The sequence below is a fragment of the Kogia breviceps genome, chromosome 3 (assembly GCF_026419965.1).
Source record: "Kogia breviceps isolate mKogBre1 chromosome 3, mKogBre1 haplotype 1, whole genome shotgun sequence".
In the NCBI taxonomy this organism is placed as follows: Eukaryota; Metazoa; Chordata; class Mammalia; order Artiodactyla; family Physeteridae; genus Kogia; species Kogia breviceps.
In genome coordinates this window covers 148828707-148856420 of record NC_081312.1, presented here as the reverse complement: position 1 = coordinate 148856420, position 27714 = coordinate 148828707, and the positions used below count along the sequence as shown (strand labels likewise).

General features: G+C 41.5%; 1 protein-coding gene and 1 long non-coding RNA gene across 6 annotated transcripts in view; one reads left to right on the top strand and one right to left on the bottom strand.

Annotated features, from left to right (window-relative positions):
• Positions 1-586: 586 nt before the first annotated feature.
• On the bottom strand, positions 587-10901 carry LOC131752182 (uncharacterized). The gene is made up of 3 exons (XR_010839813.1): positions 10586-10901; positions 4176-4387; positions 587-667 (listed from the first exon to the last, which is right to left on the bottom strand). It is a non-coding gene; the product is annotated as an uncharacterized lncRNA (long non-coding RNA).
• Positions 10902-15895: 4994 nt separating this feature from the next.
• The window catches only part of MAPK6 (mitogen-activated protein kinase 6), a 34885-nt gene continuing 23066 nt past the window's right edge, over positions 15896-27714 (top strand). For 2 of the 5 annotated variants that reach the window (XM_067029859.1, XM_067029860.1), the window contains exon 1: positions 16036-16203. The gene's annotated coding sequence lies outside the window, so the exon portion shown is untranslated. Of the gene's footprint in view, positions 16204-16796; positions 17068-27714 lie in introns of those variants that run through there. The other 3 variants (XM_059056238.2, XM_059056241.2, XM_059056239.2) reach the window with 3 other exon arrangements.

The window sequence follows — 27714 nt, the reverse complement described above, 5'->3', positions numbered from 1 at the left end:
GATCGACACCTGTGGAATAGAAGAGAAGGAAGCAGGCTTAGAAGGAAGGAAAAGCAGGCTGCATATAAGGAAAGTCCAGTAGCCTGAACTGACCCCATGAGGAGCTTTGGAGCTGAAACGGTCCTTCAGCATTGCCCCAAACCAGGCTGAAATGGCTGGGCTTTAAAACCACGCCTTGATCAGTTAATGGATGTAAGCTGTCTCCAAAGGGGTGTGAGCTCTGATAAGGCAGCTCTCTGCTGCCTAAAGTCTAAAGGCTGTCTGCTGACAGTGCCCCAAGGAGCTGGGACAAGAAGTCCCTCTGCAAAGGGAAATCTCAATGCGTCATCTCCACGTTCATTCCCTGTGCTGCTCCCGGATCTACTTCTTCATGTACATTGAGGAGTAGCTTCTTCAGGTTTCTGATGAGCCTCTCCTCCTGGGGAGACTGAGAAGAGGAAGGCTTGTAGAACAAACGATAGCCCTCTCTGTTGCAGCTGGTCTTGGGGCTGCAATTGAAACTTACAGCCTCCTTTCTCAACCATCCTTTCTAAATTCCTCTCATTCTCAGCTACCACTTCTCTTGGCCTCAGTGACTTATCTGGGGTCATGATCTAGATTCACAACCCAGAGAGGTCTGGGCTCCTGGTCGCCATGTCCTTGCTGCATTATCCATTTAGTATTGCAACTGGGCAAGAGAATAACAAGAGGCACACACGTAGATCATCCAAGGGCTAAAACAGTCTTCCTTACCCTTATTGTATAACAACAGACCTAAGTCCTGATGATCAGGGTTAATACCCCTGCTAAGATGATTCCTCCACTTCCAGCCCACTCATCCCTGGATGCTAGGAGCCCAAAGTGCCCAGCAGAAGTTTAAGCTAGTAGTTCAAAGGGACTTTTGCTGTACCCTTGGGTGGAAATATTCCCCTTTTAGAAACAAGGTCCTCTGACCCTGCAGGGTTCTGAATCACAGGAACAGGAAGCATAAATTTCCCATTGGGTCACTGGGAATAATGATAAGCAGGTCTATTTGTACTTCCATAGTTTGCTTCTCAGACCCATGTATTCTTCCTGTGGGGGACACAGCACCAAATAAAGATCTTTGATTCAATGTGTTTAATATATCCAGGGGGATGGCACTCACAGAGCATTGCATCTCAGCTAACATGTCAGCCGCACCTTCAGCATGGCACCCCAATACTCTGTCAGGCCAGGAGCTTCAGGGTGTTGCAGTAAGTGATACAACTAGCAGATACCATTGTCATGGGTCCACTCTCACAACTTTTTACTGTAAATTGGGTCCCCTGGTCTGATGCAAGGTTATGTGAAGTCCCCTGCTGGTGGAACAAATATTGCTTAAGCCCAGAGTGAGACCTGAAGATAAGACTTTTAAATCCTTACCCAGAATATGTGTCCATTCCTGTCAGAACGAAACTTTCTACCTTTCAGTCAACTTGCCACCAACTTGTTGGTTGGTCTCCTTGAGGAACAGTGCCATATCAGGAGCTCAGCATTGATCTCTTTTGCTGTCAAGGTGGACATTTTGCAGAGGCAATAACTGATAAGTGGGAACCCATGCTAATGGGCCCAGGATAGCCTCAATGTCTGCCACATGGCCACTTTATTCAAGTATCCATTGTGCCAGAAATGGTGTGGTCATTGACCAAGAGGGAGTCAACTGGCTGAGTCATTTTATATTGAAGGATTTACAACTGCCATTTTGCCTTCTTTTCCATATGCCATGGCTTTTTGCTCCTCTATTCCTATATTTTGCCATCTTTTGTGTTAAAAAGATATTTTCCAATGTAACATTTTAATTCTCCTGTCATATATATATTTGAGTTATTAGTGGTTGCCTGGATTATGATTAACATCTTAATTTATAACAATGTTGTTCAGATTAATACCAACTTAATTTCAATGCTATTCAAAAACTTTGCTCCCAAATAGTTCCATTCCCTACATCCTCTTTGTTTTCTTTTGCTTGTACAAACCAATTAGTACCCTTATTGGCTGCCCATCTATTTTTCAGCAAGTGACACCATGTTTTATTAATTATCTCCATAACTCTCTGCAGGTCAGGGGCCCCTGGTTGCCACTTTGATCTTGCTGCTTATTATCATAATTGCGTCCACATGGTTTCTGACACGTGTGTGATGCCATCTGCTTCAATTATTTCTGGGTTGTATTAACTCCATTGCTAATAAGGAAGTCAGTTTTATAACACCATCGCCTACCATCATCAGTCCAGCCTGCAAAAGAGAACCGCTACTGAACTTCATAGTGATTCTGGTGCCCTTTCACCAGCACATTCTTTATTGATTTGGTAGATGGTGTATCCTCCAGGTCCTCCTATGGAAGAGTCATCTGGTGGGTTTTCTGGCCTGACATAGTATAGCTATAACACCATGCCCACTTCCCTGTGTCCTTTTTCAAAAATTGCAATAGCATTACATACATAAAATTCACCATTTTGAAGTGCACAACGTATTGGTTTTTAGTATGTTCACAAGACTGGGCAACCATCACCACAAACAATTTTAGAGTAGTTTCATCACCCCAAAATGTAACCCTGTGTCAGTTAGCAGTCATTCCTTATTCTCCCTACTGACAGCCCCTGGAAACCACTAATTTACTTTATGTCTCTATGAATTTGCCTACTCTGGACATGTCATTAAATGGAAGCACACAATATGTGTGGCATTGTAGGTCTGCCTTCTCTCACTTAGCATAATGTTTTCAAGGTTCACCCGTGTTGTAGCATATATCAGTCTCATTCCTTTTTATAACTCAACAGTATTCCATTGTACGGGTATAGCAAATTTCATTTACCCATTCATCAGTGGATGAACATTTGGGTTGTTTCCCCCTTTCGGTTATTATGAATAATGCTGCCTTAAACATTTGTGTACAAATTTTTGTGTGGACATTATGTTTTCATTTCTTTGGGGAATATACATAGGAGTGGAATTGCTTGGTCAAATGGTAGTTTGTTAATTTCTGCAAAAGAGTCAGCTGGGATTTTGATAGGGATTACCTTGAATCTACAGATCAATTTGGAGATTAATGCCATCTTAACAACATTAATCTTCCAATGAATGAACATGGAATATCTTTCCATTAATTTAGGTCTTCTTTCATTTTGTTCAACAAAGTTTTGTAGTCTTCAGTGTAAACTTCTTATTAAATTTACTCCTAGGTATTTTATTATTTTTGATTTCCCTTAGTGTTTTAATCCTTTCTTCTACCATCTGCCAAGATTTATGGCATTTTGATATCTCTTAGCATGTGCCATCACTTTTTCCATGCTTCATAGGATCCATCTTACTAGTAAGTTTGCACCAATTCCTGGGGTCTTTTGACAGAGTATAAATCTTATATTTTGCGAGAATGTACCCAAATTGCTTTTGAATCTTATGTTCTATCCCCCTTGATCAAGTACCCTCAGAATCTAGTCCCATGTGTTTTCCCCCACCTCCTGCAATCCATGCTGGCTAAATCTTTTTACTCCTTTGGGATATGGTTTCTTTCCTCTCTTCTCAGGCCTAGCATGTCCCCAGCTGGATTATGCTGCCACTTAACCCTAGTTATAGATTTAGTGGACAGGAGGGTTGGTGGGGGAAGATCCTGAGGAGACACATGTTGTATTGCAGGAAGAGGCCCTGGCATTGTCTCAAGCTAGGGGAGTGTATGGCTCTTGGTAGAAAAGGGTGGCTCACTTCTGCAGGCTCAGAGGATCAAAAGGAACCTGGGAATATAAGATATTGGGGGGCATCAATTCAAATGTCCCCATCCCACGTGTCAGGGTCTCATTCTTTCCCAACAACAGCCCTGTCCTTGGATTAGGAGACCTAGTTTATTAGTAGTTTAACCTTCTTGGGAGCTTGGCCACATTCATGATTTAGTGTGGTCTGGTCCTCAGCCTTCTCTGTGCTCCCTCTGTAGGTTATGAAAGCCTCTTTACCAAAGAGATCCTCTGGCTTTCATACCTCGCTTTCAGTTGCCTGCTAGCCACTCTCTTAGCTTTTTGTTTTCTTCTCCTAGAGCTTTAACAGAGCTAAGCAATAACCATCCAATCCCACTGTCCTTATAGTTACTATTGTCTCCACATATTGTACCAACTAATACATTCTCTTTCACTAGTATACTATCCCAATTCACCATGGTGAAAGTGTTAGTAACTGTACTGTTACCTTATGCCAGGGGCTATCTGTGCTCCATCCATCACCAGTGATGAGGTCCTCATACCAGCCGGGTAGTGATCCAGCTTCAAAACCCCATCTTATCATCTGCTTTCTCGATCTCTCCTGGCTCCAACTGTGGCAGTTTGGGTTTTCCAGGAAGCAGACTCTGAGACACTTTAGTGTTCAGGATAATTATGAAGACGAGCTCTTGAGATCCATGTCTATGGGTTGGAGGAAAGAAAACAGGATTGAGCAGAGGGAGATGCTGATCTGAGATACAGGCTGATAAACTTAACTAACCCCATTGGGAGCTCCTGAGCAGAAATGGCCCATGGAAGTTGCCCTGCACAGGGCCAAAATAGCCAGGCCACTCTATCCTTCCCTTGATCAGTCCTTGGATTTGGGCCACCTGGGAAAGGGGCATCTCCTTGGGCAAAGTAGCTCTCTGCAGATGAGGCCAACCCTGAAGGGAATGACAGTGGACAGATGCTTGTTGACCCCACAGCTGAGCAACAAGTCCTTCCTTGAAGGGTATCTGGTCAATGCATCTCAATTTCCACCACAGGTGTCATGCCAGCAACTTACTCTCAAATTAGTCAGTTAAAAAAAAGTTCATTATGCTAGGTGTGCAACTTTTCTATACGTTTTAATAAAAATTTAAAAAAACTTTAAAAAAATGAACATGCTTAAATAAATTAAATGTGACTTAGGAAACACCTAGAAGAAAGCCTTCTGTTGCTGATACAAAGAAAGAGGAATGGTGTTGAAGGATGAAAATTCATTTGAATGAGTAAAATATGGATCACCAGAAGAGTTAGTGGGAGGTAAGAATGAAAAGGCAAGTTGAGGCTTCATCCTTGCTGATACAACATACTTCAGAATAGGGCGATAACAGAAAATGCCTATTTCATCACAGCTAGACCTGCCTTTAATTTCATCTCACCTCTTCTGAGTAGGTAAAGTCTTTTCCAGATTATCTTTAATAGTTACTGTTTCCTATCTCCCTCTTCCTTTTGTTCCTTTCCTCTCCAAGGCCATCATGGAATTTGGAATGCGAAGATGTGAGTCTCTGCTCAGCTTCCCATACTGGGATGAAGATCATTTTTAAAATTAATCTCTGAGTCACAGAGGGAGGAGGGAAAGAATCATTTTAATCTCTTCCTTTTCCCTCCTTCATAACCTGCTGTACAGCTAAATCATTTTTTAAAATGTCTTTTTTCCTCTTCCCCAAGAATCACTTGCCTTTTATTTTTCCTTTGGAAACAGTATTTATAAACCTTCAGAAGCTTCTAAAACTGGAAGAAATTTTTCTTTGTTGAATGGGCCACCAGCTAAAGGAGATTTCCATAAGCTGCTTTCATGTAAGTAAATCTATTTCTTATAATACTGACTGTTGGGATCTGAGAAGTTATATACAGTTCCTCCTCCTCCCCTTCTCACTGTGCCATCAGCTGTACCCTGTCTGAACTTTCCCTTCATCTCTCCTGGGCTGCATAGAAGACACTCCTGTTTTCTGTGGGAGATGCAGGCAGAGACTCTTCTGGCCTTCTACCTTTGCAGCATGTTACGGCATGTCTCGTGTTTCACTATTTGACCACAATTCTTTGAGGGATATATAAGCATAGAAACAGTGAAAGCTACATTTTTAAAAAAGTGTTTACCAATTTACATACTAAACGTTGAAGAAAAGCCCTACCTAAGTTACTCAGAAAATGGCGACAAAGTTCTATGTTGGGTAAAGTAAGCACTTAAAGAATATCTGTGGAATGAATTGAATGAAAGAGAGAGCTGCCTTAACTTCAGGAAACCGTGGTTTAAACAGGCAAGCTTCTGGGTGGAGATATTAATAGCACCACTTATTTATACAGTCATTTAGCATTTTCAGAGTGCTTTCACACACATTATCTCATGAAATCCTTGGAACAAACCTGCAAGGGAGGAGAGGCACTTTTATGATAAAATTAAATGACCTGCCTGTACCCTAACAACTAATAAGTGGCAGAACTTGTGCCAGTACACAGGTCTGCTGACTACTGTTGGTGCCTGAATACCAGATGGATTTTTCTGATTTCAGAGTGGAGTCCTCAAGGATTACTGCTAGAGGACTTACTTAAAACTTTCATAGACTGTTTGAAAGTGGGCTCATATAAGAAAAGTCACTAGGCTGAGGTGTCCTTAAGCTCTCCAGAGTAGTAAACACCAAGCAGATCCATCTAAATTGAGTAAAAATAAATAAACAAGTCTATGTGAGTGGACAGAAGTATGGCAAATGAGTTTCATTCTGTACTGATTTTGGATAATGCATTTAGGTTGTTAGTCTGAAGGACACTTGAAAGAAGATGAGCTTGGAGCTATGTTTTATTTCAAGAAAGAGAACCATGAGTTATTGTTGACTGTTTCCTAAAGTCATATAGCAATAATTTCCAAGTTCTTAGCCTCCTTGCTAAAAACATGGAAAACAAAACTGAAAGCATTGTTTTGTCCTATATTCAACAAAATGGTAATGAAGCTATACCTGGGGTCAAGCATCTAATTCTGCCCCAAAACTTTAAAAAAGAGCCTAGTCAGTATACCAGGTGAGAGAAAAGAGCAACTAAAATAATCAGATCCCCTAAGAAGAAAGTTGCTTTAAAAATAGGAGTAAATAAGTGGATATTTGGAGGAAATTCTTATTTACCTTTCTGAAGTTTACGTCATAGAGGGCAATTATAATATTCAAAAACATTTCATTTTCAACAAACATTTTATTGAGAGGACACTATATTCAGACACTATGCCCCAAACTAGAGTTTACAGTGAGTAACACATAGAATTCACAGTCATTGTCAGAGAATACCAGACCAGATGAATCTTTTGTCCAACTCAGCACAGCTTTTCTTGGGTTCTTTATGAATTGGCATCTGGTTTATAGTGCAGTCTCTTGGGTTTGGTTGGTATGTGTTGGTTGCTAGAGACCAATCAACCATGGTGAACCTGCAATCAAGTTCTTCGAGCTGCAAATCTTTAGGACTGGACTCTTCATACCACCCAGAGGATAAAGTGAAGTTATTACTATTAACAACCTTCTCATTAATGTTGAGTTGTTTATCTGGGTCTTATAGACACCATCCTTCTCTGTGTTCTCAGCATTTCTTCTGAGCTAGGAAAATAAAGATAGTCCCTGTATGACTGAGTTATCTTCCCAAAAGTTAACTTCTAACTTAGTTGTTTGAAACTGAAAATGCATCTTCCCCAGAGAAACAATGTGACAAATACTGGTAGGTCCTCAGGCCAACTGTTAGAAGCCCATTTAGCCCACAAACAGCTCGACTATGAGAGGATAAGAACTGTGACCTACAGCATTGTTTCCATGGGAAAATGTGCCCCAGCAGCAGAATAAGGACTTCCTCCCCCACTTCCTACTTCCATGAGCAGAAGCCAGTGTGTTTACTACGGGAAATGCAGCTCCTGCCTGCGGGCAGCTGGGCACTGTAGCAGCCTTGGATGCCGGATCCACGGGGCAGAGATACTCTCTCACCTCTCTTGCCCTAACCCTGTCAGTGAAGAGAGTGGGGGCAGGTGTGGAGTCTTTCCCTGATCCACCATCTCAGGAGCAAGGCTGTTGGGATTCTTTTCGGGGGTGGGGGGTTCAAAGCTGGCTACATAATTTCTGGGGCCTCTTACTCAAAAAGTAGAAAAAAAAATGGATGGAGCTAAAGGTACCAAAATACAAAGCCTTTTCCCTTTCTTCTGGTCTCTCTCTCTCTTGACTTATGGTGTTTAATTTAGATAGTCAATAATCATAACTAATATTCTAAGTAAGGAAAAATTAAAAATTTAAGTTGTCAGCATGACTTTTATAATTTTTATATTGTAAGATGCAAATATAGTTTGAAATACAAATGAGTATTTAACTCCTATGTGAAATCACCAAAATGACACAATTTCTATGTTGCAGCTCCTACATGCATATATATTTTGTTCTCACCAGAGCAGTGGAAAACACTGCAGAAAACGAACTTAACCATTATCATTTCATTTCTTGATACACACATTCGAACAACACTCTCTACCTTTGACTTATTGAGGAGTAAGTAAGGGCTGAAAGGACAAAAGAAATGTTTTGGCCTGGGCTGTTGGCTAATATGGGGAAGTAATGCAAGAAAGGATACGATTGGGTTCCTTGATCTTTTGTGCTTCCTAGAACACCATTGCCTTCTTTCTGCGTTTGAAGCAAGTTCTGGTTCCAATGGAAAGCATGGCCTCTCAGAGCTATCAGCACCCCCAGTTACTCAGCTGTAGATGTAACACACCTTATACTCAGTAGCTTTTTTTCACTGAACTCCAATGCCTTGTGGGTCCACCAGAATTCTGTGCTTATGGGGCCCTAAGAAAGCTATAGGTAAACAGGGTGGCAAGGAACAGTGGACACCCATTGTGCCTCTCTTCTGCTCACATGCATGCTCTACTGTCCCATCCAAATGCACTACAAAACATGAGTTCAAAGATAAACTTATTAGGAATTTCAAGATGGCAATAGGAGAGTATTAAACCAAACATGGGGTCTTTCTGAGCGTGTGGTCCTGAATAATGCCCTGGATATGGGGCGGGGTGGAGGCCAAAGGTGGGGGAGGTCTGTGGTAGCCTGGGGTAGGAATTCACAGGGATAGAGCTACACAGGATGCGCAGATGGATCTTAAGCCTCCTGAGGGCCTGGCCATTTTCCTTTCAGAACACCACTCCTAGGGTATTGCTAGAAACAGTGAAGGCTTCAGTCAAGACTCCAGAGGTGGGACTTCCCTGGTGGCTCAGAGGTTAAGAATCCGCCTGCCAATGCAGGGGACACAGGTTCTATCCTTGGTCTGGGAAGATCCCATATGCCACGGAGCAACTAAGCCCGTGAGCTACAACTACTGAGACTGCTCTCTGGAACCCAGGAGCCACAACTACTGAGCCCATGTGCTGAAACTACTGAAGCCCGTGTGCCTAGAGCCTGTGCCCTGCAACAAGAGAAGCCACCGCAGTGAGAAGCCCATGCACCACAATGAAGAATAGCCCCTGCCTGCCGAAACTAGATGAAGCCCGCGCACAGCAACAAAGACCCAACGCAGCCATAAATAAATAAATAAGCAAACAAAAGACTCGAGGTGGGTACTGGTCTCTGGGGATGACATCTTCAGGGAAGGTTCTTCCAGTGGTGGTAACTGCCAGCTGGCAAAATATGTCAAACAGAAGGAGATCACATTGTTGAAGGTAGACCTACTGCACCGTATTATATACTGGTTGATAACTCGAGCACTCAGAATGACCAATGTAAACACACCTTCAGTATGTTTACTTAGAGTTACAGATAGTGATTACCTTCTTCCCCAAATGACAGATAGCTTGACTATTTTGGAGTACAAAAAGGAGGGGAATGACCTTGCATACTGAAAGCTGCTTTGCCCCCACAACTCAAAATATTTATCACTCTGTGGATGGGCTGAGGAACACCTTGTCTCATCTTGTATCTGCATTGGTCATGCGCTGGAGGCTCAGGTTGTTCTCAAAAACTGAGGATGTTTATAGAAGACGGTGGTCTCAAGAGTTGAAGTTTCAAAAATGTGGACTATCTCCAGAACTCAGGAGCATCTGTTCTCTTTACGCTAATGGGACTCTCAAGATAGGAGGATGGACAGAGTGTAAATAAGAAAGCCTTTGGACCATATTTCCCTAAAGCCAAGAGTGTCACCATCTCTCTGCTCCTCTTAAAAAGTGTGCGTGTGGGTGTGTGTGTGTGTGGCAGGCGGGAGCTACAAGTATTGTATTAGTCGTTTAATTCTACTATTTCTACAAATTTATCCGACTTCCACAAAATACTCACTTTCAAGGCAGATAAATTACAAGGAGGATCCTTTGATTACTCGCTGTTTTTGTAAAATTACCCCAATAGGTATTTCCCAGTACATTTATGTATTTAGTTATATAACCATTTCTCAAAAAGTAAGTGTAGGGACTTTCTTGGTGGCAAGGTGGTTAAGAATCTGCCTGCCAGTGCAGGAGACACGGTAAGATCCTGTCCCGCAAGATCCCACATGCCTCGAAGCAACTAAGCCTGTGCGCCACAACTACTGAGCCTGCGCTCTAGAGCCCACGCGCCTAGAGCCCGTGCTCCGCAACAAGAGAAGCCACGGCAATGAGAAGCATGCGCGCCACAATGAAGAGTTGCGGCTGCTTGCCTCAAGTAGAGAAAGCTCGTGCACAGCAACAAAGACCCACGCAGCCAAAAATAAATTAAATAAATAAATAAATAAAAAGTATGTGTACAGATTGTTTCAGAGATTTTGTTACAAGGAAAGCCAGGTTTTGTCTAAAAAATTTAAGTAGTTTATTGCAGCTTTCCTACAAAATCCTATTTACCATAGCCTAAGAGAATGAAATAATGTTTACAAAGTGTTTACCTGAAACAGGTTACTTGATAAATGCTATTACCATTCTCCCAAGGAGTAAGCTCTTTGCTGCCCCATCACGTTAAACCTAGGACCCTTGATCTTCATTTACAGGTGTCTCTCGCTTCAAAAAACCTTCATGTGGGGCTTCCCTGGTGGCGCAGTGGTTGAGAGTCCGCCTGCCGATGCAGGCGGACACGGGTTCGTGCCCCGGTCCGGGTGGATCCCACATGCTGCGGAGGGCTGGGCCCGTGAGCCATGGCCGCTGAGCCTGCGCTTCTGGAGCCTGTGCTCCGCAACGGGAGAGGCCACAACTGTGAGAGGCCCGCGTACTGCAAAAAAATAAAACAAACCTTCATGTGATCTGCCTCTCATTGAACTTTACATACAGCTTCAATGGATCCTGGCTGAAAACATTCTCTTCATAATCTTTAACTACAGTCAATCCTCATTATTCACAGATTGCTTGCGAATTTGCCTACTTGCTAAAATTTATTTGTAACCCCTAAATCAATATTCACAGCATTTATGACATGCACAGTGGTGAAAAAATTGTTGCCCTGTGTGTATGTTCCCATTGAGGTTGAATGAGGCAACACTGCCTTCTTGTTTCAACTCTCACATTATAAACAAATGTCCTTTCTGTGGTCTAGTTAACACCGTGTTTTTTGCATTTTTTGCTTTTTTGTTGGTGATTTAGCCGTTTAAAATGGTCCCCAAGCATAGTACTGATGTGCTGGCTATAAATTTAAGAAAGCTGTGATATGTCTTTCGGAGAAAATGTGTTAGATAAGCTTCATTCAGCATGAGTTACAGTGCTATTGGTCAGAGTTCAATGTTAATGAATCAACAACATATATTAAATAAGATGTCTTTAAATAGAAGCACACATAAAACAAGGTTATGTATTGACTGGTTGTTGAAAACATGACCAGAGGTTTGCAGGAAACTAATCCTGTATTTCCCTTAGAAGCAATGGTTCAGCAGTTACTAATTCAGTGTTCAAAGTGACCTTACAGAACATAACTACCACAAAAGACAAGAATCAACTGTACTTGGCAACCAATTTATTCAGTGGAAAGTTCTTTTGTTTACAAATCAAATTACAATGTGTTCTTTTAGAAACCATGTCTGGGAAAGTAATCATTTTAAATTAAGAGTATAAACATCGACACACAGAAGCTTCTATCAAGAGTGAGAGAAGACCTTGGATGTTATCACCTCTTTGCAGGTCCCTCCTCCTCCCAGCAATTTCTTTTATAGCATCCCTGACAGGTGGCCATTGTTTTCTGACTGAATGCTTCCACTGACGCAGTGCTCACTTCACCAGGAGGTCCTGTCCATTGTAGCTCAGTTCCAATATCCAAAACTGTCCTTTCTTACACTGAGTCAAAATCTTTCTCTCTGTAATAGCCCTCCTGGTGGTCTTAGATTTGAACTCCGGGGCAACATGGAATAAATCTACTCTCTTCTCCGCATAACAACCCTTTAGCAAATTGCTTTTCTGCAGGTTAAGCAGACCCAATTCCCTCATCTTTTCTTCAGAGAAAAAATGGTTTCCACACTTTTCCTAGATGTCTCCTCCTAATGAATTCTGATTTGTTATGCAAGGTAGCTCTTTTTATGTGGTATCTATATTTGAACACATGAGTTCAGACATCCTGAGCTGAATAGCATAGGTCTGGTGTCCCCGTGACTTGAACACTGTTTTGCATTAACACAGTCTACATTTTGTTAGTTGTTTGGTGACAGCTCACACTGCATGAATATCTGTAACTTATAGTTACATTACAAGGTCAAGCTGTTCCCCAAATCCTGGCCCCTTTCAAATGATTTTTCTGAACAAAGATACTATACTTTATATTTATTACAGCCAAATGTCATCTTCTTTAAAAGAAAAATCATGATTTTGAGTAACTATTCTGTCATCATATTCTGATTTGAGTTCTATATCTTCCTCAAATTTGATATCTTAACTCAAAACATTGATAGAAACATCGCTCAGGTCTGGACAAAGGAGGACAAATCTGCATTGCTCTTCTTAAGAACTTGAGGCCTCAAGATTAATGTCACTCCAGTAATTAGCACTCTTTGAATCAATTCTCTGCAATTATCTAAACCCATATTTCTCAATCTTATCCACAAAAGTGTCTTGACATTTTGAAATGACCAACATCTTTGTTTAGTAATGTAATAATCCTATCAAGAAAGGAAGTGGTATTTCTTTGTCATGATTTACTTGACAAGAATCCATGATGACTCCTATTGTTACATTTTCCCTAACATATCGTGTTCAATGATTAACATTAGAAAATTTCCAGGAATTGGCATCAAGCTTAGTGGTCTTATTTCTAAAATCTGCTTTTCCCTTCATCTTGAAAATCAAGATATTGACAGTTTATTTTCATGGGAAGATGGTCATCAAAATGGAAAAAGATAAAACAAGTAGTCTAATGAGGGAATTTAAACTCAAATAGGCAAAATGGGAGCAACTGGGTAACTCAAGACTTTCCCCTCATGGAGTCCAGTTGATCTGGCTCCAAGAATATCACTTGTATTGTCATCCCCTTTCTGTGCCCAATAGAGACACATTCTCTCTCTTTCTCTCATGCTTAAACCAGAGTTTGGATTGGGTTTTCTGCCACTGTAACAAAAAGAATTCTGACTTATACAGGAAAGGGCTCCTTAAAGGACATTAGAGTATTGTTACCAGTGTAAAGCAGACTGGATACAGAGCAGAAAACAACAATGGATCCTCCTGCCCTCTTCCTGTTGCCAACCTCTTGCTCATCTAATCTACCCTTCCCATTCATAGCAGAATTATCATTCTAAAATACTAGTTAGTTGAATCATCTACATTCCTCTCCTTCTGCCTTTTAACATACATCCAAAAGTTCTGGCATCCAAATAAGGCCTTCTCAACTGGTGCTAACTTGCCTTCATTCCTCCAGGCCTGTCAGACTTCTTACCAAAGTGTGCCCAGCACATTCATGCCTTTGTACACTCTGCCCTCTCATCCTGAAATTTCTTTTTTCTTCATACTTCCTGATGGAATCAAGCCCAGCTCAAATACTCTTGTCTTCTTGTTGGAACTTTCCTGATGTTCCCAGTCCTTTATCAATTGTTCTTCCAACAACAGCAGGTAACTTGCATCTCTGCTCAGGACACACTAATCTCAAGCTGCCTTATGGTGTACTTTACCTGTTCCTTTCCTGCATTCTTCCACTATAACGGTGGCTTTCAAACTCTTTTTAACAATAACATAGCTCATAGCAATAATGAGCAATAAATAGTACCATTGTAATCCAACTGGCACATTTATAGATACCTTATAGTTCAACAATTTTAAGAAGTACTTCCTCCATTTTAATATCTGAGATCAGAATGTAGCAATAGGGTATCATTATTTTGATAGTTTTTGCTTTCTTCATAGTACATAAAATAATGGTCTGTTGTAATTGATGACATTTTAGATTTGTTGGAATATGATACATAACCAAAACAAAAGTTTCACAAAACAGTGTTTACCCTTTGTTATAGGCTATGGTCTCTAGTTTGGTTTTTTTCCCTCTATTTCATTAAGAAAAAAATGAAGATCATAATCCACCAAAATGATTTCACTGTGTATGGCAGTTTGAAAAACTACTGAGAACTTAGACTATTTACAGCCACACAATAGGATTAGGACTACCTCAACATGACTTTACAACCCTAACATCTGCATAAACATGACTTCAATTCCAAGAAATTTTTGCCTGAAAAAATGAAGTTGCAAGTAACTTTATTGCAGTTTCAAGAACTTCCTCAAAGTCCATTTAACTGAACAACAGACTACAACTGACCTAGCCTTCATCAGGGTAAACACCCCTCCTCAACAAAATTACTCTTGGGTTTATCAAACCATTGTTGACTTTTCTAGGTTTGCTTCAAAACTCTCCCCCTCCTTGTGTCTACTAATTCTAAAAGATTATATAACAAATTTAGTCCCATCTCAATCATGCTTTCATTGAAAGACCTGTATTAAATTAATCCTGACCCTCTGAAGCCATCCCACTCTTGACCTCCCTCTTTGAGATGCTACTAAGAGTCTGTCAACACAGTGGTTTCTCTTACCTCCTGTAAGGAATACACTTGGCTCTGCTTGATCAACAGGTTATTTTGGTGGTCTTTGACGGAAGTTGTTATAACCTCGAAGGAAGGCACAGTACTTATCCTCTACCCCCTCCTCCTAGTGATCAAACATTGATGGATGGGGGAGGAAAGGTGTCTTAGGAATCTCAGGGGAGCCTACAGTAGGGGCAGCAGGGATGTACAATGGTCACAGGGAAGGAGCTCCTGTCTCAGAAAGGCTGCATCCAGAAATAAGAAATCCTGTGGTTAGGACAACCTTCCCCTTTCTCTTGGTTTTACCTACTCACTGTGCCCTCCACACCTGGTATTCAGATGGTATTGTTTTAAATATAAAAAATATAAAACATTCAAACTCCATCCCAACCACTTAATTTCAAGCCACTAGGTTACCTTTGAAGTGGTCGTCTTTGCCTCGTGCTTGAAGCTTGAGTATGCGCATAATAAAGGATAAAGGGCTGCCAAACGTTTGGTTCTCATCAGGAACGGTGAATAAGTAAGTCACTGAAAAAATATGTTGACCTGCGTCTCTAATTTCATAAATACCTACATACACTTCACATAAACACTAGAAGGCTTCTCGGATTCAGTAAGCCATGATGGATAAAATAAGCTTGCTTTTCGTCCAAGTGGGCCCAAGAAGGCACCAATCTACGTTTCCCACTTACCTCACAGTACTTTCCTGCTCAAATTCTACACTTCCCTCAAACTGGCCTAGTCCCACTTCCTGCAACAAGCCGGGTGCTCTCCTCTTCCCTGTCTTTGCTCATCCTGTTCCCTCCCCAGGAAAAGCCATCCCTTCAACTCCTCTGGTTTCATGGGCTCCTTCTCATTTAGCTGAAAGGTCACCAGTGGCAACCTCATTTAGAAGGCTTCCTTAGCACCTGACCTTTAACGCGTTTGCCTTGTACGATGGCAGCTGCTTTATAGCCCATATATCTTCAGGTCCAGCCTCCTAGTTCCCCGGAGGCGGGGACAAAGCCCTATTCCTCTAGGTTGTCCAGTACCTTGCACGTAGTAGGGGCGCAGTAAACGCTCCCAAGGAGTTTGGTCACTTCGCCCTCTAATGCTGGGGCACGTAACGCGAAGAGGGCCCGTCTGTTTACCTACGCGCCAGCCCCCCGGCCCGGCCCAGTCCAGTCCACCCCACCCCACCTCACGCGAGACGCCTAACGAGCCCGCGTGCCTCTCTTGCAGCCCCTGTGCCGCGCGGAACCCAGGCACGGGCGTTGAAAATTCCGGCGCCCGCCGGCGCGCGGGGCTGCACTGGGGGCAGGGGCGGGGAAACCCGTGGAGTGAGCCTGTGACGTGAGGGGGCGTGGCTCCGGGAAAACCCCGCCCCCTCTTCCTCGCCCTCTCTCGCGGGTCGGGGTTACATGGCGGCGACTGCGGCAAAGCGAGAGCCTCGGAGACGCCGCTGCCGCCAGCACAGCCGGAGACCTGAGCCGACACTGGGGGCTGTCCGTGGGCCCCGCACTCCCTCCATGAGTCGGAGAAGTCCCGTGAGTATGTGTGTGTACGTGTGCAGGGCGCGCCGGCGGGGCTGCTCGGGAGGGCGCCGCGGCGGGCCCGGCGGCGGCGGCGGCGGCGGCGGAGCCGGCTCCCTCCATTGTGTGTGACCCTCCGGCTGCAGCCGCTCAACAAAGGCGCTTTTGTTCCGTCTCCCGCCCGCCCCCGGCCCGCCCGCGGGCTCGTTAACTCGGGCCTGGCCGGCGCGGCCCCGCGCGGGCCGGCGGGCGGCGGGCCGGGGTCCCCGCGTGGGGCCGGCAGTGCGACCGGCGCGCCCCTCCCACCCGGCACGCCCCTCGCCGGCCCCGGTTCCGGGCCCGGCTGCGACTGCCGGCCCTGGGGCCCCGCTTTCCGGCTGCCGCACTGCCGCCCGCGCCCGGGTCCGCGGGTTCGAAGCCCGGCCCGGCCCCGCCGGCAGGCCCGGGGCGGCGGCCGGGAGGGGCGGTCCGCCCCGGGAGCATGAGGTGGCGCGGAGTCTCGCCTTCCTGGCACTCTGCCTTTCGAAATGCTCCCGCGTCTCCTCCCCCATCCCACTCGGGTGACTCGGCCTCAGCTGACTCCGGCCGGGCAAAGTCTCCAGTGCACTCGGCAAATTGCGTAGCGCGCCGCTCACCCGGCTCGGCTCAGAGCCCTGAAGTCCTCTGCCCGAGTTGAGTGTGGCCGTAAAGGAGGTACAGAAAAAGTCGTCTGAATCGGAATTCCTAATTTCCTCCTCCTCTACTACAGCCTTGCCTGAGCTGCGTTCGGGACGTGGAGCGGTGGTGGTCCATTAAGGTCCCCAAATGAAAACTTGTTTTGTCAGTTCACTGAAAAGGGGCCTCCTCGCTCCGCTGTGCATTTTTCCCTGACTTGGTGAGGTGCGTTGAAAAGTAAGGGCGTTTTGGCCACCTTTTGTTCCTTGGCTTAGTAAGACTGGTTCAGGTGTTATGTGGGAGCGCCCCGAAGCAGGATATTTTTTATTCCTTTCCTGTTTTATTTTTTCCTTTGCTCGCTCATTGGAAAAGGTCCAGTAAAGGGAAACCGGTGAGGTGGAATTAGAAGCCTACTGCATTTGCAGCAAAATTCATGTTCTTTCCTTCAGTGCTAAAAATGCACCCCAAAGTCAGTCTGAGTGTTAACTTTTTTACAGGTACAAGATGGTTTGTCAAGGGAAACAAAAATTAACAGGGGACAAAATGGAGCGAAAACAGTTTCAGAGTAGTTTTCTGATTGTTTGATTTGCCTAGCCGTGTCATTTTTTAAAGTTCTGATTGGACACATTCTCTCTAACGTTGGGAAACTGAGATGGTCTGACTAGAAGAATGAAGGGACCGAACAGGACTGGGCCCTGAAAGGGAACTGCCTCTAGAGTTTCTTCGTAGCAATGTCAGATATTTATGTTTGAAATATGATTTCTAACTGGATGGCAGGGACTTTACACGTCTTTAACGGGTAGTTGTTCAAACATGTTTACAAAGGGCTTGCTATGTGCCAAGGAACGTGGAGTCCTTTTACATATATGTGTTACATCACTTAATAAGAATTGCCTTGTGAAACTTGGTAAAATTGGTAAAATTGCTTATTGGTGTCCTAAATTCAGTAATTGCAGTCATCTAGGAAATATGCCAGATTTGAGCAGGATACGTTTTAATCACCTAAGTATTACTGTTCAGAAAAAAAAAACTCTGGGAAATGGAGAATTATTTAGAAGAACCATTATATATCACCATATTTTGCAGTTCACTTATTTGCAAAAGGGGATTAAAAGTGTTTGCTACTTTCTGTGATTAAGAAAGAATCCAGAGAAGATTGAAGATCAGTTAATTTTATAATAGGAAAAGCACATGTTCTAATGACAAATGTTAGTACTAAAAGTGTTGCAGCATTTTGCATAAGTTCATTTAAGCATCGTGAGAATTCATAACTGACAAAATAGGAAGGTTTGCTGACTCAGGGTACATTGCTGAAGGGGATGGGGTCGGGTAGGAGGAAGCTTAGAAGTGCTGCAAGTTTTGAGTTGGGTGATGACTCATCCTGCCCACGGACTGCTACGTGGCCTTTTTTTTTTACACACTGTATTTTTTTAAATGATAGGCTAAAATGCTCCTGTACACATTATAATTGTCTCTCTCATACAGGAGCCACAGTTTCTGTAAAAAAGTAATGGCTTCTTAAATTGCATTTTAAAAGGATATATATCCTGCAGGTGGAATTTTGTAATATTTGTTGAGAGGAAAGGTAAAATTAATTGCTGGTCAGTTGCTGCAATTAAATATTTGATACTAGCAGTTCCTTGGTTATTATTGAGAGAGATTTCTTATGGATTATTTACAAAGGACAGATAGTACTTTTATGGTGTGGATAGAAATTAACGTTTTGTTTTCACTGGTAATGTAAAAGTTATCTTTATAATATCTAGAAATTACTATAGTTTAAATAAGTGTTGTAAAAGCACAGCAGTGTTTAATCAGATAAAGCTCTTAATATGAACATTTCACTCTGATGGAATTATGTTTAGTGTTTCTCCTGATCTACGTGAATTTGCTGTTTTAATAAAGAACTTAGAATAGCTATTGTTATAGACACTATTTTTTCATCAGTCTTTTTCTAAGATAAGCTGAATGTACACCTCCAAATTTAGGACTTAATTGAAATTTGGTAATAAAATATGTTGACCATTGTAGAAAGCCATTGTTTAGCAGGTTGGCTTAAAGTAAGATTGAGGGAAAAAAGATTGAGATAGCAATTTGTTTTAAAAGTAAGAAAAAATTCCCCACTCCCAAGTTTTTCTTTGTATATATGATTTATCTTCTCAGTGATTTATTTGAAGGGTTTTGTGGGCAGTAAAGTGTATTAATGAGAATCAAATCTTTGGAGAGATTTTGGAAGAACGTTGTATGATTTATATAGGGAAACTTTAGTAAAGTTTAATTCAAACTTTAAACTGTATTTCCTACTAAAGGAAATCTAAAAATACAAATTTAAAAAAGCATTATAGATTTTCAAAGAATCCTGTCATTTAGAGGTTGAACATGTATTTCCAGTGTGTGTCTTTTGAGAATATAGGTAATTACCTGTCATGCTTCATTCAGAATTTATAAACTGGGTGTGTTAGCCTATCTCCTTTCTATGAGGTATTGCCTTATGAAACTATGAGCCTCACCGCTGCTATCCAGTTCCTTGTTTGCATTGCCTAATGTACGGCCCGTGTTAAAATAGAAGATGCCTCAAAAGTAAATTCTTTGTAGCATTGTTGTCTCCCCACTGTCAGCTCCTTCAGCCTGTTTTGTGGGCTGTTACATTACTCCACTACCTGCTAGGGGTATGGGGATTTTGGTCGGTTTTATTGCTCAGAGCCCTGACTGAGACTTTATAAAAACAATAATGTAATTGTAGTTACTTTTTTTCCCTGGGAGTTGCTTGTCATGTGGAGGTGATGCATTTCGAAAGGTTTGTCTTGTATACATGTCAGCCTTTTAAATCTGTTTCTGAAAAGTAGTACCGAGACTGATTGTCTGTAGCAAATCACATTTTCCCATTGATACTCATTTAAATTTGATATTTTTTTATGGGGAAAAAATGGTATCACAAAAATTGTTAGAATCCTAGCATTTACTTCAGGGAAGAGACTGCCTTTTCAAGAGTATGAGAAATCTGTGTGCATTTAATTCTCTACAACCATAAAACTATAAAATGTTAGTTTTTACAGAGGGGTCATGGGTATTATCTTCCCCCAGGTACATCATTTGACAGCTAAAGAAACTGAAGCCCAGAGTAATCTTAGACCTTGTTACTCACAGGGTGCTTTCTGGAGAAGCAGTATTAGCAGCACCTGGGAATTTGTTGGAAGTGCAGAATCTCGACCACATTTCAAGACTTACTGTGTTAGAACCTGCAGTTTAACTAGATTCTCAGGTGATTCAAATGCACATTCATTTCTGGAAGCACTGCTAAGTGACCATACATAAGTTGCTCAGCTGGTTAGTGACTGATTTGGAAACCTAAGGTCTTCTGAGTTGCTCTTTCCATTGGCCCTCCTGAAAAAAAAGTCAAAAGGAAGATTGAGGATCTAATCACTGTCCAGTAGAACTTTTTGTGATGATAGAAATGTTTTATTCTGTGCTATCCAATGAGATAACCACTAGCTACATGTGACTGTTGAGCATTTGACCAGTGGCCAGTGCACCTGAGGAACTGAATATTTAATTATATGTAATTTTAATTAATTTATACTTAAATAGCTGCATGAAGTTAGTGGCTACCATATTGGATAGCACAGATTTAGATGATCTTTGCCCACACTAAATTTAAAATAGTCTAAGCTGTAATTTAATAACTGATTAGGCTTTTAACGTATAATTTTCTTCTAACAGAAGGTTTTTTTGAAGGAAAAAAATTTAATCTTTCTCCTTGATTCTTGAGAAAAGTATTAGGTACTTATTAAATAGATATGTTATAAAAGCAATTGATAACTTATGAAAAATATGCAATTTATTTTAAAACTATGATATGCATGAATTTATGGCATGGTGAGTGTGATCCTAAGATGTACCGTTTGATAAGTTTTGACAAATGTGTCGAGTTGAGAGTTCATATAATATTAAAATGTAAAATATTTTTATCACCCCTTAAAAAAAAAACTGATTAGGCTTAATTTAATAATTTCCCTCTTCATTTACAAATTGGAGAGATGGTAGGTTTCTAACTACCTGCTTTTCTACTATACCCAGATATTATTTTAGTAGTTATTATAAAACAGTGCCAATTTTCTGATTGATACTCCTGTGTTCAGTAATGTAGACACTCAAAGTTGTAAGAATATGCATTTTCCCATTTGTGTCAATAAAGATATTTTCACTTGGATTTAAAAGTATTAAAAATAACCTGTTAAGTAAATGTTCCTTAATTATCTTGCAGATAGCATTGAGGGGACGGTTTTGCCTCTGGCCTAGTACCTTCAGGCTTTTTTTCCGCTTGTTGATAAGCTGCCAGATTGGTCTGCCATTTGTTATGTTATTTCCAGGCATAGAAACATTGAGTGGTTCTTAACCTCCCACCTTATGCAGTGGTAAGATTCTAACCCTAGAGTAAATCAGAGTGGCCTGTGTCCAGATCTTGACATATACTATATGTGCGATTTCAGTGAACTTGATTTACCTCTCGGAGCAAAAGTGTTCTTATTTGTAAAATGAGACTTAAAAGGTGTTGGTTCTGAGTAACAGAAGTAGTTCATTTTGGAAAGTGCCTGTCACTTAATAGATAGTAAATTTGAATTATCTTCCCTTCCCCTTGTGCTTAGCTTTTTATAGCCTTCTGTATTTAGTCTTATGTTTAAGATTCCAACCAAACTTAAGGGATATTCTGATTTTAAGTCTTGCTGGTTCCCACTGATTACATGGCTTCATGCCTTGCTTTATTCATGTTATATCCCTTGTACATTCCTCTGCTTGTGCTCTAGATTCCTTCTCTTGACTTAAGGACTCATTTCTTGCCCGCATCGTGGATTTTGCCCTTTCTATTGGGCCATCTTTATTGGTATACAAATGTGCTCTAGAGCTGTGCTGTCCAATATAGCCACTAGTCACATGTGGCTATTTAAACAAAAATTAATTTAAAAAAATTCAGTTCCTCAGTCATGCTAGCTACATTTCAGTTGCTTGGTAGCCATGTGTAGCTATTGACTTCTGTATTAGACAGTGCAGATATAGAAGAGAAATTTGTTGTTATAAACCCTCTCCTGATTCCACATTCTTCTTCTCTAGCTACTGTCTCATTTCTCTGATCCTCTTTCAAGCAGATTTTCAAGAACTGTCTTTGTGTGCTCTCTCCACTTTCATTTGCTCTTCAACTCCAGACTGGTTTCTATCAGCATCTCACCACTGAAAGTACTCTAGTCAAGGTTCCCAGTGATATCCATTTACCAGTTCTATCTTAAAGGATCTTGCAGCAAGCAGTATTCAGTATTATTGACCACAGTTTTCTGCCTATTCGCCTTCTTCTCGTAGTTTATGGGATGCATATTCCTGTTTTCCTCCTACCTCACACTTTGTCATACATTTTTTTTTTACAGGCTTCTCTCTCCTCTCCTGCCTCTAAGTATTGGCATATCCCAGAGGTTAGTCCTGGACCTTTCCCCCCCCCTTCTCTTGATTCTTTCCATAGGATGTCTCATTCAATTTAGTTTTTGTTTGTTTGTTTGTTTTTTTGCAGTACGCGGACCTCTCACTGTTGTGGCCTCTCCCGCTGTGGAGCGCAGGCTCAGCGGCCATGGCTTACGGGCCCAGCCGCTCTGCGGCATGTGGGATCCTCCCGGACCAGGGCACGAACCTACGTCCCCTGCATCGGCAGGCAGACTCTCAACCACTGCGCCACCAGGGAAGCCCCAATTTAGTTTTTTAAATACTATCTATATGTGAATAATTCTCAAGTGTGTGTTTCTGGTTTAGACTTCTCACCTAAATAGACTTAATATGTCCAAAATAGACCTCTTTCTCCCATATTGTTCTCCAAGTCTTCCCCATCTCAGTAATTGTCACCTAGGAGTTATCCTTAAAACCTGTTTTTCCCTTTATCCACCATATCTAATCCATCATCAAGTTTTCTTGGTCTCCAAAATATCATTTGGATTTGTCTCCTGTATTACATCTTCATTTCTACCAGCCTAATCTCAGTCGCCATCATCTCATGTGGCCTACTGAAATAGCTTTTAACTGGTCTCTGCTTTCACTTGACCATCTTCTTCAGTGCATTCTCCTCCCGGTAGCCAGAATCATCTTTTAAAAATGGAGATGAAACCATGCCAATTGTCTGCTTAAAATCCTTCAGTAGCTTTCTTAGTTATAAAATTCAGAATCCTGCCTCTTGTGTTTGCCATCAGTCCCTGCTCCCTATGCTCAGGATGCTGTCGCATCTTTTCTTTTCCTCCAAAATACCAAGTTATGTCCTGCTCTAGGTTGTATTTGCCTTTTCCTCTGTTTGGAACACTCTTTTCCCATCTCTTAGCAACACTGGTTCTATCTTACTATTCAGGCTTCAGTTCCTTAGATGGCCATTTCCAAGCCACCCAGTCGAAGTTGTTTACTTGTTAGTCTTTCCTCATTAGAATGTAAAGTCTTTGGAAGCAGAAGAACCTTTAACTGTCTTATTCTCCACTGTACCAGGAAACAGTGCCTGACACATGCCAAGTGCTCAGTAAATTTTTGTGCACTGTATAAAATGTTTGTTTGACTCCCTTAAACTTCTAAAGGGAAAAAGTACATTAAAGATTGCATTGTAGTCATTGTAACATGTGATTCTGAACTGGGCTTATTTAGCTCTCAAGTACGTTATTGGTACAATTGTAAAAACTTAAATGGGATCTGAGTACTAGATAGTAGTACTATGCCAGTGTTCATTTCCTGACTTTGATGATTATATTTTGGTTATGCAGAAGAATGTTCTGTCTGTAAGAAATATACTCTACCATTAAAGGGTTGGGAAGGAATGTGTAGTGTACTTGTCAGTAAATTACATTACTATTTGAGAGACGGTCATGGGCTTTGATTTGAAACCTGAGTTTCAAATTCTGGCTCTCACTGATATGTGATTTTTAATGCATTATTTAAATTCTCTAAAGATCTTAGGACCCATTTTGCAGTGTTGTTAGGAGGATTTAGTGTAAGAGTAGTATGCTTCACACATACTGTGTTCTTAAGCTTGCTATTGTTTATTCAATTCTTTTAAAATTCAACTGTTAAAAAAATTCTATTCTCATGTTCAGTGCTGTGACTTCCTTTATAATACAAATGTTTTTCATTAATTACTTTTATAAAAGCTGATAATGTAGGATAAATATGTACCAGATAATGTTATTTATATCGTTAACTTAGAACTTTTGAGCTGTACTCCATAATGTAGCTTTTAAAATACTCTTTTTAAAAAAAAAAAGTTTGACTGCACCACGTGGCATGCAGAATCTTAGTCCCTGACCAGGGATCAAACCAGTTCCCCCTGCATTGGGAGCATGGAGTCTTAACCACTGGACTGCCAGGGAAGTCCTTAAATTCTTAAAAATTATATACTTTTAAAGTAGAAAGTAGAGTGCCTCAAAATTATTTCAGTTAAAATATTTGGGAAAAAATAATAAAATATGTGTACTTATCTTGAGTAACATGGTTAATTTCTATCTTCTTTGGGAGGGTCAGTGAATCTGTGGTATGTATATATGTATGTATGTACGTATATGTGTATGTATTTATGGCCATGCCGTGTGGCACGTGGGATCTTAGTTCCCAGGCCAGGGATTGAACCCATGCCCCCCTGCAGTGGAAGCTCCGAGTCTTAACCACCCAACCGCCAGCGAAGTCCCGAATCCGTGGTATTTAAATGTTAGTGTATTAGTTTGTATTATTATTGATGTAAAAGTACACAACTGCTTGGCAAAATAAATGATTCCGTATAATTGTTGATTTACTTAGTTTTCTTTTTCCTTCCCTTTATTCCCCATTGATGGGCATGTTAGTAAGTATACATAATGGCCAAAAACGGAGAAGTTATTTAAAGATGACCCATGAGCCTTCCATTATTTATCGCAGTCTGTTTTGAATAATATAAACTACTTCACTAGCACTGCAAACCTTACGATTGCATGATTCAGTTTACTAGCACGTTGTGCTCTTATGTTTTACTTCTACATGTGCTATAACCGCTACAGTACATTATTATTTTTGCTCTAAACAATCAATAGTCTCTTAAAGACATTTAAACATGTGTTTTGTTTTGTTTTTAAGGCTTTTTGTATTTTCTAATTATTTACCCTTTCTGGGGATTTTGTTCCTTTCTGCAGATCTGGGGTTCCATTTGGTGTCATTTTCCTTCACTGTAACCAACTTCTTTTAGCATTTCTTGTAGTGAAAGTCTGTTGGAGACAAGTTCTTTTCCCTTTTGTTTCTTTGAAATGTTTCTATTTCATCATTTTTGAAGTATGTTTTCCTAGATGTAGAATTCTGGGTTAATAGTTTCTTTTGGAACTTGAAAGGTGGTTCTGTTGTCTTCTGTCTTTCATTGTTTCTAATGATAAATCAGCCATTGTTTCTATTGTTTTTCCCTAGTATATACTTTTTCTTTTTTCCATAGTTACTTTTAAGAGTTGCTCTTCCGCCCTTCCCACCCCCCAGTTTTCAACAGTTTATGATGTGCCTAAGTATGGGTTTCTTTGTATTTATCCTGTTTGCTGTTCATTGAGCTTCCAGGTCTGTGAGTTAATGTCTTTTATCAGTTTTGGAAAGTTTTTGTCCATTTTCTCATCACATACTTCTGCTTGCCCTGTCAGCTTTCTGAACCTTGGGGCTCTCTACTTTTCAGCCTAGCTGCCAGCTCTTTGGATTGCTTGGACATTTTCTTCGCTTTTCAGTACCACCTCAGGTTTTCTTTAACTTATGTTTTTGCCCATTTTCTAATGAAGAATATCTGTCTTACATTCAGAGTGACTTGGAGGGGTTTATCTCATATTCCTGTCTTGGCCTCTACCTTAAGAGGGCATCTGTCTTGTACACAGTGGAGACTTAACATGCTTCATGAGATTTTCTCTCAGCTTTCCGGCCTTGGCTTCAGACTTGTGCACTTAGTGAGGACCCATGGGGAAGAATTGGCAGGTGGGGCTTGTAACTGGGTTTCCTCTGTATTCTAATCTGTTACCTGAATCCACATTCGGCCAGTAAAATTTTTTTATAAATTTGGCTGCTTTCTTCTTAGTCCTGTTATTGGAAAATTTCTTGTTTTCTTGCCACTTTGCCAGGAATGAGAATAGCCATGGTCTCTTGTCTTATCAAGAGCTTGACATTTTCTGGAACTTAATTTATTTAGAGATCTTTGCAACCTTAACTTTCTGGTGTTTTTAAAAAATTTATTTGTTTATTTTTGGCTGCATTGGGTCTTTGTTGCTGTGCACGGGCTTTCTCTAATTGTGGTGAGCGAGGGCTTGTCACTGTGGTGGCTCCTCTTGTTGCGGAGCATGCGCTCTAGGTGCACGGGCTCCAGTAGTTGTGGTTTGCGGGCTCAGTAGTTGTAGCTCGCAGGCTCAGTAGTTGTGGCTCAAGGACTCGAGAGTGCAGGCTCAGTAGTTGTGGCACACAGGCTTAGCTGCTCCGCAGGATGTGGGATCTTCCCGGACCAGGGCTTGAACCCATGTCCCCTGCATTGGCAGGTGGATTCTTAACCACTGCGCCACCAGGGAAGTCCCCTGATGTTTAAAAACAAAACAAAGCTACAATTTTGTAGCTTATTCAGCTTATCATGGTTTATAGGGTGAGAGTAATGGTGTCTTGCAACTTTCTGCATTCTAATCAGGAGTAGAAATCCTGAGCCTTTCACTAAACTTAAAACATTTTGGAGCTGGAAGAGACCATAGAAATCACGTAGTTTAGCTCCATCATTTTCCTTATGAGGAACTAAGATGTAGAAATCTGAGATGCTTTGATTACAAAGCCAATTTAGCCGCAGATCCTGGATGAGACTTCAGATCTCTTCATGTTTCTTTGGTTTTTAATTTTTTTTAGTATAGGGTTAGTGAAATCAGACAGGAATTTTTCAGCAGTGCCAAACCATAGTGTGAATCTGAAAGGAAACTTACACTATTTTTTATTTTGCAAGCTTTGTTCAGGTCCAGAGAAAATGAGGAACAAAGGAGGACAGATATTCCAGAAAAGTTGTATGCCGTTCTGAATCTTTTTTTTTAAATTGGGGGCGGGGGGGGCTTCCCTGGTGGCACAGTGGCTAAGAATCTGCCTGCCAATGCAGGGGACATGGGTTCAAGCCCTGGTCTGGGAAGATCCCACATGCTGCGGAGCAACTAAGCCTGTGTGCCACAACTACTGAACCCACGTGCTATAACTACTAAAGCCCACGTGCCTAGAGCCCATGCTCTGCAACAAGAGAAGCCACCGCAATAAGCCCGCACACCGCAACCAAGAGTAGCCCCTGCATGCCACAGCTAGAGAAAGTCCACACGCAGCAACGAAGACCCAACACAGCCAAAAATAAATAAACTTTTTTTTAAAAAAAGGATATCTCTTAAAAAAAAAAAAAAGTTGGGGACTCTCTAACCAAGCATGTGGTTATCTCCATTTGATGAGGGTCCAGAAATGTTTTGTGTGGCCTTGCACAATGTGGCCTTCTTCAGACCCTCACCAGGGTTAGCTCAAAAGTGACAGCTGTTATATTTGATGTATAGTCTGGAAAGCTGTGGTGCTAGATGCCATAGACCCTACTAGGATGGAGTAAAGAACAGTAAAATCAGGGTGATGTCAGGGTATTGCATATCTTCATGATATGTACTTTCTGTCATATAGGCTAGTAGGACTTTTTATAGAATCCTACTCATCTGGTTATATAGGATACTGTTTCAGTGGCACAGTCGTTCTCCACTACCTCAGCAAAACAAACCAGGAGCTGTAACAAAGCTGAAGTGTTTTTGTTTCTTCAGTCTGAGTGGGTTGAAATCAGTTGCTTTCTTCAGATGTTGGCAGACCTATGTGTTCACCATAGAG